Source organism: Hemiscyllium ocellatum, chromosome 23 (assembly GCF_020745735.1).
Source record: "Hemiscyllium ocellatum isolate sHemOce1 chromosome 23, sHemOce1.pat.X.cur, whole genome shotgun sequence".
NCBI classification, from domain to species: Eukaryota; Metazoa; Chordata; class Chondrichthyes; order Orectolobiformes; family Hemiscylliidae; genus Hemiscyllium; species Hemiscyllium ocellatum.
The window spans coordinates 27,726,126-27,742,258 of NC_083423.1; the positions used below are offsets into that span (position 1 = coordinate 27,726,126).

Consider the following 16,133-nt stretch of genomic DNA (forward strand, 5'->3'; position numbering starts at 1 on the left):
ATTGGGCACCACCGACCGCCGATAAATCCCTGGGGTGGAAGACAAAACTGTTAGTCACATTCAACCCGCAGTGGCAAGGGGGCCACTGTACCTCCGCCACAGCCCCAGTCATTTCGGACGCCCCCGCCCGAGAGTTGCACCACCTCACTGCCACCATTTCCATTCCAGCTGATGCACACGCCAGTGAGCACACCCCACTCCCGAGCACCCCGGCACCTCAGCCCCTTACGGGAAAGGTGCTGGACGGGATTCGTACACAGATTAGAGAAAATAACACCGCCAAAGAGGCTCAGCGGAAACTCCGCTACCTCGACAATAACCTCAAGTTGTGGCGGAGCAAAGACTGGTTCCCTAAGGATGACCAGCCCTTTTTCACACCAGAAAATTTTGAACGCTTCCAGGCCAATGTACACACCTTGAAGGAGAGAAAAGATGAGACAAAGAAAACTCTTTTTACTCTGTCAAAGCCTCCTGCTAAAGCAGATGACGAATCTGTCTACCTCCGGGAGCTCTTAGTAAGGTTTCTCACCCATTTGCCTGCCCCGCCAGCTGAGACGCCTACTAAGAACGAACACGACCCCCTCCCGGAGCATGAGCCTGAGTGGGTTCCCAACCAGACCCCACTTTACCCCCTTCCCCCTACCCTTCACACGCCCACTATCCTACATCCTGCCCCAGCTGAACTGCTCAAGCCCAGTCCCCCGCCCCCGTACAGTTACCCCCAATCAGGACCATCTAGTTCCCCTGTATCCCCCACGGCCCCGACCACAGCACACAATGCGCCACTTGTCCCGAATACACCATCTTACGGAGGGCCGACCCTACAAGCCCCTGTGGTCAAGGTCGTGGAAGGCAACATCGCCTATGAGGACCCAGCCGCTGATCGTAGGACACAGCGACTGGAAAATGTCCTCAATAGCCATGGGAAAAAATTAAACTTCCTGACCCGATTGGTTGCCGCCGGCATGGAAACCGATACGGGGTTCCTGCAACCGACCGATGACCTGTGCGATCTCGGCCAGTCCGAGACCTTACCACACAAATGGGAAGTCCAATAGGTCAAAGTACAGGGGGACGAACACACCCCTGTCTTAGAGCAGGAGATCCTCCCAACGCCAAAGCCACCTCCCCAGGGGAGACATGACAGCCTTACTGTCATGAGAAAGCACTCCAGCAGGGCCGACCCGCTATCCCATACGATTCCCAAGCCCCAAGGGAGGGATTTTCCCCTAGCACCAGACAATGACACCCTCATTATCCGCGGAACACACCTCCAGGGCAAACTTGTGAAAGGTGGGGGTAAGCTCACCGCCCCACCTGACCATGCCTTCTCAGACCATGAGGATGAGGCCCTGGGGGATTTAGAACCTCACTCCTACACACCCATCCCGCGAGCCCACTACAGCCCCTTACACGACACTGCGGACACCACCCCGCTTCTCCAGGCGCCTCTCCTGGCCACTAGTGTGGGTGTAGACAAATATGTGCCCTGGGCACGAACAGATCTGGATGCCCTAGTCAGAAAACCCTGCGTCTTGCAACACGTACAGTTGCAGAGTTCGATTCACGCAATATCAATAAGCTGATCGACCCCCGACAGCAGATCGCTCTTGCCACCGGGTATGTAGAAACGAACACCTGGCTGAACCGAGTCATCCAGTACTCGCGACAAGCAGGCCACGACCACTGCTGGGTGTGCGCAGGGGGGAGGCCGGGTCTCATAATGAGTCGGACCCCATTTGAGGATGGTCACATCGCCTGCGCCCTAGACCTAATGTCCAACACGATACCTACGCCCGGGTGCAAATCATGGGAACAGTATTTCCCTATGGCGCCGGCGAATGTCACCCCTCCCAACTTTATTATGCACCCGCTATCCAACTTCACTTGCTTCGTCAACCCCCGACCGATCACCACGGGTTACCCAGTTGGCTCAGTCAGCCGTACAGTCTGCGCCAGGACCTGGCCGCTCACTGGACGACAGGCAGCCACATTAACAGTAAGCCGCGCAGATTTGTGGTGGTATTGTGGAGGAAAGGTTCTCTACAATTGGTTGCCTCTCAACTGGGACGGCACCTGTGTCCTCGTCACCCTTAACATTCCCCTCTTCATATCCCCACGGGCCCCCGGGGAGTACACTTTTAACGACCCACCACCAGGCCTCACTTCCTCAGCCCGGCGCAAACGCGCAGCTGACCCACTCCTGGCCCTCACCAACTCCGACGGAGTATGGATTGATGCTATCGGGCAGGCAAGGAATATCCCTGATGAGTACAAACTGGTGGATGAGGTTGCCGCTGGTTTTGAGAGCTTCCCCCTTTTTTCCGCCATTTTCCCTATCACGGTGAACAAAAATGTTAACCGGATCAACCTCCTCCACTACAATATACAACGACTCACTAATCTGACCCGAGATGCTGTTGATGCCATCCACGAGCAACTCGCACAGTCTTCCCTCATGACTTTGCAAAACAGGATGGCTCTGGACATGCTATTAGCCGAAAAGGGAGGTGTTTGTGCCCTTTTTGGTGCCACTTGCTGCACAGCCATTGCTAATAACACTGGCCCGGATGGCAAACTTACCACCACCCTCGTTAAACTACGAGCCCTGGCCACAGAACTAAAACATCAGTCCGGCGTTTCGAACCCGGTTCTCAACTGGCTTAGCTCCACCTTTGGCAAATGGGGTTCTGTACTAGCCCAAGCAGCTCTAGGATTGTGCATCTCATTCGCCATTATCATTATTTGTGCATGCTGTGGAGTTCCGTGCCTAAAAGCGCTTGTTTCGCGCACAATTGACCGTACTCTATCTGGCAGCATCTCCCCTAAACCCATCTACCAGGCCGTGGTGCTACACCATTCACCTGATACGTCCACTTCCCACACTTCTCGGCTGGAACGCACAGCATCTTCCTGTGCGACCCGTACTACGGTTTACGATTTTCCCTCTACATCCTGAACTATTATGGCTGTCACAAATTTGACTACCCCATCTCGCGAGGCCCCCTTCACTCTAACCTACTGCTATACTTTGGCTCACTGCATCTCCTGCACATTAAACCTCGATTGACCTGGGGTGGGATACTTCGATCGTTCACGGTTATTTCTGTGTACATTTCTCAAGGCCCTGCCATTCCAGAAGTCCCAATGACTTCCCTCACCAGCCACTGTCTCTCACGACCAGCAGGACACCCCTGCTGTGGTGAAGTGATGCCTGCTGCTCTTGCCTTGAGCAGCGTACACGCGTTTTCGGTGCTTATTCTCTATGCTCCTCTCACCCGGTCAGTCAGCAACGTTACGTCTCTCTCCCACTCCTGCCCTATCCTAACCTCATACCCCGGGGATGCTTAGGTCGACAGTCTACGAACGCCTTCGCTCATTGGCAGTCTCTACGCTAGCACTGTCTACTGGCAGCCTACATCAGAAACTACTGTGTACCCCGACGACTCGCCTACGATGGTCACATCACCCGGCATCGCTGAACGAATTCGCCTCGCATCAACACTGACCAGCAGCAGGCCAGCACCCGGTAGGGTGACGACTGGTTAGCCAATGACGGGTGGCCCCACACGGATGAGGGCACACCTAAACCAGGCACAGTCTCAACTCGTGGCCCTGCTCTACACCACTCTCGATCCATGTCTGTAGCTTCTGATGTGCCGGTGAAGTTCTCTACTCTACATCACGACCAGGCCACACTACACTGCGCTCTGATCACTGCCGAGCCTGAGACAGCTGCTAGCCATCTAAATTTACCTTTGGATGTTCCGTGGACTGCAGACCTAACTCCCGCACCGACACATCTCTACCTCTCCTTCCCGACCCCAACCCCTTGTTGCCTCAACCCCGTAACTCCCTTTCTCCATGGCTGACTTATTTGTCTTTCTTTGCAACCCTTGCAGGATCACTATCTCCGGGCTGACACTCCACTTTACAACTAAGGGAGGGCACGATGTACCCCTATACTATAAGGGGGTGTGGCCTCTTTCGAGGCCAAGGGAGGGAATGTTGGGGATAATCTGCTATCGGGGTACCTACATTGGGGCTAGGGAGGGGAGCACCATTATTAAAGCAGACATTGTCAGGTAACAGCTGAAACACAGCCATGTAAAGTAAACCCAGCCACTGCAGGACTGTCTGCCTGAGGCCACATTCCTTGGGGATTAGAACATGTCTGTCAGTTTCAGATCATCCTGTTACAGTCTCATTGTTAATAAAGGAAACCGGTAACTATCGGATAGTGTAAATCGCACCGATACTACACTTAATTGATAAAGTACTTGTTAATGCCTCCGCTGACGTCAAACTCCATCGGGTCCGGTGTTAAATGATAATACCTGTATATTCAACTATGGAGAACTATTGTGAATGCCCAGGCAGCCAGACGCATAGCAATGAGGAAACCCTTCCAAACAATAAACTTTTGAATTACAAGATCGGAAACTGCTGAACCCAGGATGACTACCCATTGTTCAGCACAGCAGGAGCTGGACAGGTATCTCGGGTCAGCCAATAGAGACACTAATCCCTTCACAGACAGGTGAACCGACCAATGAGAGAACCGAACGAGGGGAACCTGACCGGGAACTCGAGGAAGCGTGAAGTATAACTGCACCGGGTCCGAAGAGGAAGACAGAACGCCTTCTCCAACGAATTGCATGCTCTTGAATTCGTTGTATAGTTTGCCAGTCTTGATTCTGTAATAAACGGTGTTTTTGCTCCAAACTCTAGCCGGTGTGATCTCTCCTTCCAAAGAACACATGGAGACGAGACCCTACGGGTCCGTCCCAACAGTGGCTAGGGTTTCTAGACGTGTTTTGTCTGCTTGTTTGGGTTTGTTGCTGAGAAATCGGTGGACTGTGTTCACTGGGTACCTATTCTTTTTGAATACATGGTATAGGTGATTTTTGTCTGCTCTTTGTAGTTCCTCTGTGCTACAGTGTGTGGTGGCTCATTGAAATAATGTTCTGATGCAGCTTTGTTTGTGCGTGTTGGGATGATTGCTTCTATAGTTCAATAATTGGTCTGTATGTGTTGGTTTTCTGTAGACTCTGGTTTGAAGTTCCCCATTGGCTGTTTGCTCTACTGTGATATCGAGGAATGGCAGTTTGTTGCTGTTTTCCTCCTCTTTAGTGAATTTTATGCCAGTAAGGGTATTATTGGTGGTCTTGAAGGTTTCCTCCAACTTGTTTTGTTTAGTGATGACCCGGTGTTTGTGGTGGATGGTTGGCAGAGCTGTTTGCTCAAGTCTCTGCATTACTGCCTCTGCTAAGAACCCTGATATTGGAGATCCCATGGGTATTCCATTGGTTTGTCTGTAAGTTTTGTTGTTGAAGGTGAAGTGGGTGGTAAGGCATAGGTCCACTAGCTTGATGATATTCTCCTTGTTGATAAAGTTAGTGGTGTTTGGTGTATGTGTCTTTGGGTCTTCTAATAGTGTAGTCAGTGTTTCCTTGGCCAGGTTAATGTTGATTGAAGTAAAAAGGGCTATTACATCAAAGGAGACCATTATTTTATCCTCTTCTATCTTAGTGTCTTTGATGGTCTTCAGGAATTCTTGGGTGGAGTGGATGGAGTGGCGTGAGCCTTCTACTAAGTGTTTTATCTTTCGTGTAGCTACTTGATCAATCTGTAAGTTGGTGTTCCAGGTAGCGAGACTATGGGTCTGAGTGGAGCTCCTGGTTTGTGAATTTTGGGTAATCCGTAAAAGCGTGGTGTGTTGGATACGTCTGGTTTCATTTTTTGGAAGTTGGTCTTATTTATTTGTCTAGATTTCTGAAGTTTTTTGAGTAGGTTGTGATGCAGTTCTCTAGTTGTGGGGTTGGGTCTATTGCCACTTGTTGGTAAGTATTACTATCTATAAGTAGTGCGTTTGCTTTTTAAATGTAGTCTCTTCGATTTAGAAAAGGAACAGGAAGTAACTTCACCACAGGAAACAACATCACACCGGAAATGACATCACCAACACAAAGAAATCGAAACATATAAACAGAAAGCAGGAATTTTCAGCATTGCTTCGCGTGAGGCCCACTGAAGATGTTACCTAGTAAGGTAATGAAATGTCTGGAAATGAACCTTGCAACTCAGCGAGCAAACTGATATCCAATATTTCCTTATGTTTTTACTTTGTACCTAAGATTTTGTAGGAGAAAGTGAGGACTGCAGATGCTGGAGATCAGAGCTGAAAAATGTGTTGCTGGAAAAGTGCAGCAAGTCAGGCAGCATCAAAGGAGCAGGAACATCGACGTTTCAGGCATAAGCCCTTCTTCAGGAATTCCGAAACACCCAAGATTTTGTACCTAGATATCTTTTTACATAAAATGGCACCAGGAATGGTGACATTGTATATTTTTCGCTGTACTCCTGTATCCCTGTACTTGAATATATGTGACAATAGAAACTAATTTTAATTCTACTCGAATTCACTCAAATTCATTTGGATTCTTTTCTTGTTCAATTTCAAGTTCATTTGATAAGCTCTCTACAGGAATTGCACTAGATTTTGACCATGATCTGTTATGGCATCTTTTAACATAACTGCACATACACAGACTGGCAGATCATCCAAGATTACTACCTTATGCTCGCTACATTGACCTTCTGGAGAAGGTAAAATGCCAAACAGCATGTGTAATCATCTGTACCTCCCAAATGGCATGCAAAATATAGTCAGGAAGTTTCTAATTTTCTCTGACTCCACATGTTAGTATCTGTCACAGTTTCTATAATATTTAACATGTGTTGGTGTGATATCTTTGAAGTTTTGTTGAAATCTTTGGAATCTATACATTCGCTCAGTTTTCTAGTATTTTTTACTGCTTGTTACATGCTGATAATCTAGTCTGTTCTGTAGGACACTCTCTTGATTACTCCCTTCTTTTTCAGTTCCACTATTGTGTCTGTCAGGCTAGACTTGAGGGCAGCTGGAACTCTGTTTTGCAGATACAGCTGGTCTCACACTCTCAACTACTTTGAGGTGATGTTCTCCTAGAAGAGTTGGACTCAAGGTCTGTGAAAATATTTTAGGATCTGTTCAGCAGTCTAATGTTTATGAAACACTACAATATATTTAGGTACTTGTGGTATTACCAGTTCAAGCTTTAAACTTGCACCAACTGAGATAAGTAATCTTTGCTTACGATTAATCTTGAATTGCAGATCTTTATTCTTGACACTGAATTGGCCTCTCAGATTAATTTGTCCTCTTGGGATAAGTATTGATCTATTACATATCCTCAATGTTTCCTTTGATGGCCTCATTTTTTTGGGTTATTGTCTTGTGCCATTTTGCACAGGTGTGTGAAAATGATTACATAGAAACTGTGCTACATTCAATCTGACACCTCACATTCACTTGATGCTCTCCACATGTAATAATTTTTAAACAGACACAAACTATTCATCACATTTAAATTAAATGTAGAGCATTTCAACTGAATAATCATTTAACATCGCCCCAGCAGCTATCTTTATAGGTTTGCATTGCTTCAGCAAATCACTTTGAGGCTCTGATGTTAAACAAATACCATTTATCAGTTCAATCAGTTCCAAATGGGTCTTCAAGGTCTACAAGACTTCACCAGCCTGATATTTCTGCTCTTCAGTGAGATTTAGGGTGTAATACAATTTGTCCTGCTGTTTCCTCATACCGGACAAGCAGAAAACACATAACACAATTTCCCAAATCTGTCACTATCTCACAATTCTGCCGTTGGGATTGGAAGAAATTCTAATTGCATTTCTTATTGCTTCATCTTCACAGGAGCAGAACTGGAAAACTTAAAGCCATCTTGATTCACCCATTAGAAAAAAGCTGCAAACTACAGGTCTAATTATTCTGTTATTTCTTATAGCAGTTGGCTCTTTACAACTCTCAAAATCAACAAATTTCAGCTGCTCACTTCTGATGTCATGATCCTTGTGCAGACTTTAATGACTTCTCTAATTTGAAATCAGTGACAGAGGTCAAACGACTATGACAATTCAGAGTGCACAGTGTCCTCACAAATGCATTTCTCCAAAGGGTATGAAAAGGGTACGGAAATCAAAGAAAAGAGATTATGAACAGTCTGGTTTTGTTGAAGACTACTATACTGGAAGTTGCTGAATGTTATCATCAAACAGCAGTAAAGAAGCTCTTAGGTCCAAATGTCCATATACATCTAGAAGAGAATAATGGGACTAACATCTCAACTTCCCTTGTTTTCTTTTCACATAGATCTGTATAGTTCTGTTGGCAGAATGTGAATGACTGGTGGAAGTGATTTTGGTTTCAATATTAATAAAGTTATTCCATATTTTCCTTTTGGATCAATAAAATTTCTAAGACAGTTACTTCATTCGAAATCACTAAATAAGCAACTTATACTTGGGTTCAGTACTAAGAGCCAACTAGTTATAATAAAGAATTGGCTAAAGAAGGAAATTGATGACCCCACTAATGCCATTTAAATTCACCATGCTGCACCAAATCTTGTAAGCATTTGAACAAAAACAACAACATCACAGAAATAAGCACAGCTCAGATCTTCAAATTACTGTCAGAAGATGGTAATTATAGTGATGATTTCTCACTTATTGGTCAGTGATTTTTATGGATCATTCTCACAGTCTGGCCTGTCCTGGGTGCCTCCATCATGGGACACCATTTAGGAATCTACTCAGTGAAAGATCAAACATTGGAAATCAAGAAATGTTTGCATTTTGCAGCAATATCTGTTATGCTCCAGTATGTAAAGTATTGAAAGATCCCAAATTCACTGATAGCTGCTAAGAACAAGAGTATGCGAGCGAAAACATTCAAGTGGCACGTATGTGTATGTGTGTGTCTGACTGATGGGTGGTTGTGTGTGATGCCTATACTTTGGCCAAGAAATTGTGTTGGTTGTGTTGTACTGTAGACCTGAATTGTTACCAGTGTAGAAAAATCTAGAGTAAAAAAGAGAATTACCTTCCACAGTATGAATGTGTTTAACTGACATATATTGGCAGTGGAAGTCCCAGTAAACAAAAAAGATCAAGTTGGATTAAGTGTGTTGAATGGCTTTTAAGTAAAAGCTTACATTGTTCAGAAACATAATCTTATTCAATGTACCTATTTAGTGATTATTACTTCGGTTTGATTGAAGTGTGCATTGGGAAGATAAATTTGGCATTTCAACTTAATCCTGAATTTCTGTTGCTATTTTCCCACTTTTGCTTTTTCCACACATTATATCCTTTAAACCATTGTGTTCTATCAAGCTAATTCTAACAAATCTGGCTTGCTTAATACTTTCACAACTGTGACCATAACAAAGTTATTTGGAAGACAAATAAAATATTGGCCTTCATGTGAGGGGGTGGAGCTTAAAAGTAAGGAAATCTTGCTCTGGTTGTGTAGGATGTTGATACTGTGTACAGTTGATTTATTTAAGGGGGGACATATTCCATTGGAAGCACTTCAGAGAAGATTCATTTGGCTAATTCCTTCGATGAAGGATTTGTCTAATGAGGAAAGGTTAATCAGGTTGCACTACATTCAGTTTGGGAGAGGGATGTAGCTCCAAGGCATAGCTGCACAAGCATACTTTCCTGAGATATTTGGCAAGTACAATTTTCAATGTCTATGATGTTATCCCTCCAACATAGTGATTCAAATACTTTGAAAGGGATGTGCTCCCATATTGAATATTATATTCCTCAGTAAAATCCAAAAGTCAAGTACAAAAAGCAACATTCTCCAAAATAGAAAAGACTACCAATATTCAACAACTATAAATAGATAGTTCTGCTGAACCAGAAGTAATATGTGCATAGCATGCCTGCAGTTTACAAACCCTAAAGTCATAATCTGACAACAGTATTCCAGAATACTGCTATTAAAATGACAGGAAGTTGGTTGAACAGTTTATTTAATGAATATCATTAACATGCAAACACGCAAAGTGTTCAAGTTACATCAGAAATCATAGCTTTGCAAATCATGTCTGCAATTTTTATCGATGTATTTTGATTTAATTGCTATATTTTACAAATATATAAACATTTCAAACATTTGCTGTCGGAGGGAGATATAAATTTTAAAATTGCTATGCAATTTTCTTTAAACTTTAGTGTGCTCAATATTGCCAAAACTAACATGTGAAATAATGGAACCTGAAGAAGCAACATCTATACTTCTACATATAGGCTTTATAAGCTCAGAATGATTATCGCTTAAAACTCAAATTCATCTTCTTGGCCATAAAATTTCTTAGTATTGAATGGCAAAATGATCATCAGACATAAATCTTCACAGATGCAAACTGTAGTTTCTCTAAGATATCAACACATGGAAATACAGATGCTGATCAAGTATCACCAAATTATTGATTACCTGCTTTCACACAGCAGTTTTTTTTATTATTATGTTTTTGTACATTAGTTTCATACAGTGTTTAAAACATTGAGCAAATTTGCCTTGAAAATCCAATTTTGAGGCTGACAAATAAGAGAAAAGTCAACACCAGATTTGAAGGAGACTGAAGCAATGAAGAGTTCCTCTATAATCACAGATTCTGTATCTTCGATACTCACTGCTTCAGATTCTTCTACCACAGGTCCTTCTGTCCTCTCTTGCTACTTTTTGAGAGACAATCAATATTTTGAGAAGCAGCTCAGGTGACAGGAAGGATAGACAGTACAAATCAACACATGAGGCTGGAGGTTACAAAAATTATAAAAGGATAAAAATATCTGCATCTGATTGCATCTAGTGTTGCAAAAAAAAAACAGATGAACAGATAGTCAGAGAAAAGTAAGTACTATCTGTCAGGCATTACAGGAATACAGCTCCAGGATAACACAGAGTGTGAATGTATATTTAAGAGTATATGACATTTTGAAGGACTAGAAGCTTGGAAAAAGTGGAGGCTGCTTTGCTAACAAAAGATAGCATTAACCTAATAGAGAGGGATGACCGGAGTCATTCAGGAGAAAGGAGTGATTTGGATAGAGATGAGAAATAATAAAGGAAGAAAGCAAAAAGTGGTGTACAGGTCCCTAACAATGACCACATTATCGGGGCAAGTATAAAGGAAGAAATAATAGAAACTTGTCAGAAAGATAAGGCAATAATAATAAGGGATTTTGAGATACATATGGACTTAAAAAATTCAAATCAGCACAAGTAGCTGAGATGAGAGACTCAGAGAATGCTTCTGGGATAGTTTCTTATAATGTTCTGGAGCCTAGAGCCGGCAATAATAGACCTGGTATTGTGCAACAGGATAGGATTAATAAATAACCTCAATTAGTGAGGTGTCTCTAGGTAGCAATAGATAGAACATAGAACATAGAAAAATACAGCACGGAACAGGCCCTTTGGCCCATGATGTTGTGCCGAGATTTAATCCTGATGTAAAATATAGTAACTTAACCTACGCACCCCTCAACTCACTAATTTCCATGTGCATGTCCAGTAGTCGCTTGAATGTCCCCAATGACTTTGCTTCCACCACCACAGCTGGCAACGCATTCCATGCATTCACTACTCTCAACCTACCTCTGACGTCTCCTTTATATCTTCCTCCTAATATCTTCAAACTATGACTTCTCGTACCAGTCAATCCTGTCTTGGGGAAAAGTCCCTGGCTATTGACTCTATCTATTCCACTCATTATTTTGTATACCTCGATCAGGTCTCCTCTCTTCCTCCTTCTCTCCAGAGAGAAAAGTCCAAGCTTATTCAACCTTCCTTCATAAGACAAACCCTGCAGCATCCTGGTAAATCTTCTTTGCACCCTCTCCAAAGCCTCTGGATCTTTCCTATGGGTGACCAGAACTGGACACAATATTCCAAGTGTGGTCTCACCAGGGACTTGTAGAGCTGCAGCAAAACCTCACGGCTCTTAAACTCAATCCTCCTGCTAATGAAAGCCAAAACACCATATGCTTTCTTAACAACCCATTCACTTGGGTGGCAACTTTGAGGAATCTATGTACTTGCACACCCAGATCCCTCTGTTCCTCCACACTGCCAAGAATCCTGTCTTTAATCCTATGTTCAGTATTCGAGTTTGACCTTCCAAAATGCATCACTTCGCATTTATCCAGGTTGAACTCCATCTGCCATTTCTCAGCCCAGCTCTGCATCGTCTATGTCGCGCTGCAGCCTGCAGTAGCCCTTGATACTATCAATGACACTTCCAACCTTCATGTCATCTGTAAATTTACTAACCCACTTCTCAACCTCCTCAGCCAAGTCGTTTATAAAAACTACAAAGAGCAGAGGCCCAAGAATAGAGCCCTGCGGGACCGTACTCAACACTGACCTCCAGGCAGAATACTTTCCATCTACAACCACTCTCAGCTTCTGTCAGCCAGCCAATTCTGAATCCAGACAGCCAAATCTCCCTGTATCTCATAGTTCCTGGCTTTATGAATGAGCCTCCCATGGGGAACCCTATCAAATGCCTTGCTGAAGTCCATATACACCACATCCACTGTTCGACCTTTGTCGACCGGTCTTGATACCTCCTCAAAGAACTCAATAGGATTTGTGAGGTCATAAAACCTATCCTTCAGAATTCATTCCAAAACTTTGCTGACCACAGATGTAAGACTGACTGGTCTATAATTGCCAGGGATTTCCCTATTATCCTTCTTGAAAAGAGGAAGAATATTCACCTCCTTCCAATCCTCCGGTACGACTCCTGTGGAGGGTGAGGAGGCAAATATCCTCGCCAGCGGCTTAGCAACCTCCTTTCTCACTTCCCGGATCAGCCTAGGATAAATTTGATTTGGCCCTGGGGACTTATCAATCTTAGTGTTTTCCAAAATTTCTAGCACATCAACTTCATCAATTTTGATCTGGTCAAGACTGTATTCCAGCTCCTCTAAATTTTCATTTACAACAAATTCCCTTTCTTTGGTGAAAACCGAAGCAAGAAACTCATTTAGGGCTTCCCCTATCTGCTCAGAGTCTATGCACAAGTTCCCTCCGCTATCCCTGATCGGCCCTACCTTCTCCCTGATCATTTTCTTATTCCTCACGTATGAGTAAAATAGCTTTGGGTTCCCCCTAATCCTTCTTGCCCAGCCTTTTTCATGCCCCCTCCTGGCTCTCCTCAGTCCATTTCTGAGCTCCTATCTCGCAAGTCTGTAATTGTCTAAAGCTGTGCTAGATCCTTGCTTCCTCCACCTTACATAAGCTGCCTTCTTCCTTTTGACGAGAAGTTCCTCTGTTCTCGTCATCCAAGGTTCATTAATCTTACCCCTTCTTAACTGTCTCAGAGGAACAAATTTATGCATCACTCGCAACAAATGCTCCTTATATAGTTTCCTCATGTCTGCTTTCTGTGGAACAATTACTCCCAGTCTAAACTTCCCACCTCCTGTCTGACAGCGTCATAATTTCCTTTCCCCAATTAAATATCTTCCCTCGGTAACTGCTCCTTTCACTCTCCAAGGCTATGCTAAATGTGAGGCAGTCGTGATCACTTTCACCAAAGTGCTCACCCACCACGAGATCTGACCTCTCACCTGGCTCGTTGCCGAGCACCAAATCCAAAATGGCCTCTCCCCTTGTAGGTCTGTCTACATACTGAGTAAGGAAACCCTCCTGAACACACCTGCCAAAAACAGCTCCATCCAAACCATCTGCATTTTGGAGGTTCCAGTCGATATTGGGAAAATTGAGATCACCCATAACAACAACCCTGCTACTTTTGCATTTTTCCAGAATCTGCCCGCCTATGAGATCTTCAATCTCTCTACTGCCATTAAGTGGTCTGTAGTAAACCCCCAATGCGATGGCTGTTCCATTGCTGTTCCTAACTTCCACCCATACTGTCTAAGTAGACAAACCTTCCTCAACAACCTTAATTTCTATAGTTGTGATGCACTCTCTGATTAGCAATGCTACACCCCCTCCTCTTATTCCACTCTCCCTGTTATTTTTAAACGTTCTAACCCCTGGAACATCAAGCAACCATGCCTGCCCCAGTGAAACCCACATCTTCGTTATGGCTACAACATCGTAGCCCCAAGTACTGATCCATGCTCTAAGTTTGTCACTCTTATTTCAGACACTCGTTGCATTAAAGCAGACATACTTTAATTGATCCTTGTGTTTCATCACGTGAGAAACCTTCCTGATATCCTGTCACTGTCCTGTCTGCAACTGACCCCCTCTCAAACATGTGGCTCTGATTCCTACCCCTCTGTCAAACTATTTTAAACCCTCCCGAATCACATGAGCAAATCTCCCACCCAGGACATTTATGCCCCTCCAGTTCAGGTGCAACATGTCCTTCATGTATAAGTCCCACCTTCTCCAGAAGGCATCCCAACGGTCTAGGTATCTGAAGCCCTCCCCCCTGCATCAGCATTGCAGCCATGTGTTAAGCTGCATTCACTGACTGTTCCTCATCTCACCATCTCATAACATAGTTGAATTTTAAATTCAGTTCAATGAAGAATGGGTACAAGACTAGTATTTTAAACTTAAATAAGACCATGTTCATACTCAGAGGATGAATGGGGTCAGAATGCCAATGATGGACAGTAGCAACAGCAGAAGGGGCAGATACAGGGCAAGGGGTGGAGAAATAGTGAGGCTTCTACCTGAATAATTCTACTGTCTGGTTCTCAAAATTCTTGAAAACACTAACCCCTTAGTTTGCAGAGAAACATTCAAGAGGACCACTGATTTTAACTCTCTGAGCATTGTAGAACATTGCCTCTCTTCAAAACTAAATTATTTTCAACCTTGCTTCCAACTGATAATATTTTAAAATAATTCAATTTTATTTATGAAGCTACAGTTAAGATAATACAGCTGTTAAAATCAAAGGGAAGAATCTAACAAACCTTCATGTAATTAAGCTACAGGTGTCTGTTGATGGAATTTTATTTTCAATTAATATCTAGTTCAATGGGAGCAACACTTGAATGACACTTTTTATGAGGAGAAATGTTTTAGTATGAAAGGATTTTATACTGAACTGGGTGCACTGCCTTTCAGTTGGCCACATGGTGACTTGCGCATAGTGAGGCATCTAATCCTCTAATCTGTTTGCCACCTTTTTTCTGCAAGCAAATAACAGATTCTATCATTGCTGTCTGCCTTGCTGCTTGTGCTTTGCAAGCAGTTCCAACCTTCTAATAATAATACCATTCCAGTACTCACTGAGGGGTCCATTTGGGCATTTACATTTGACACTTGCATCATGTGAGTCAGACAATGTGCTGTGAGGTGAGGAAGTGGAAAGTATTTGGGCATTGGGATTCCCAAACGTAGACTGAAATCAGGCTTAGACATTTCACCACAATATAAGTTCAACAGGTACATCCTGTACTTATTAATGTTATAAGTGAACACTAACAGTCTAAGTTGATTCAATATATTTGTAAACAGCTGAAAAGTTGCTCTGCTTAGATTCTTATATATATATATGGTTTGAACTAGAAATATATAAAAATTACATTTTCATGTCCCCAACAACCTAAAATCAAATCCTCATCTTTTAAGTTACAGAGGCAAACATTATGCAACCAAAGAATAGAAAGTAACGGTTTGAATCGAGGATTTTCAAAGTGACACATTTTTTAAAACTTTGACTTTCTAACATGGCCATGTAAACATAATAAACTCATAGAATCCCTACAGTGTGAAACAGGCCATTCAGCCCAACAAGTCCACACTGACTCTCTGAAGAGCGTCCCACCCAGACAGACCCAGACCCAGAACCATACCCCATCTCTGCAATTCCCATGGCTAATCCACCTAACCTACACATCCCTTGACAGTATGGGCAACTTAACATGGCCAATCCACCTAACCTGTACATCTTTGGACCGTGACAGGAAACCGAGCATCCAGAGGAGACCCATGCAGACAATTTGAGAACGTTCAAATTCCCCAAAGACAGTCCCAAGTCTGGAATTGAACCTGGGTCCCTAGTGCTGTTAGGCAGCAGTACTAACCACTGAGCCATTATGCCATCCCTAACTTAATTGTACAATTCAGCATGTTTGGTGTCCGAGATGTTTTAAAGCAGTTTTGACAGTTATTTATTGAGTAGCTGACTTTGTTTTCAAAAAATATGACAATGTCTTTGCAAGAGGTCTGAAATCGCATAAAGGTAGATAAGTCCCTGGAACCTGTTCAG

The 16,133-nt window shown here is 43.6% G+C and overlaps 1 protein-coding gene across 2 annotated transcripts in view; it reads right to left on the reverse strand.

Moving 5' to 3' along the window:
* Window positions 1-16,133, reverse strand: part of magi2a (membrane associated guanylate kinase, WW and PDZ domain containing 2a) — a 241,663-nt gene that overhangs the window by 219,216 nt on the left and 6,314 nt on the right. The window lies entirely within an intron of this gene.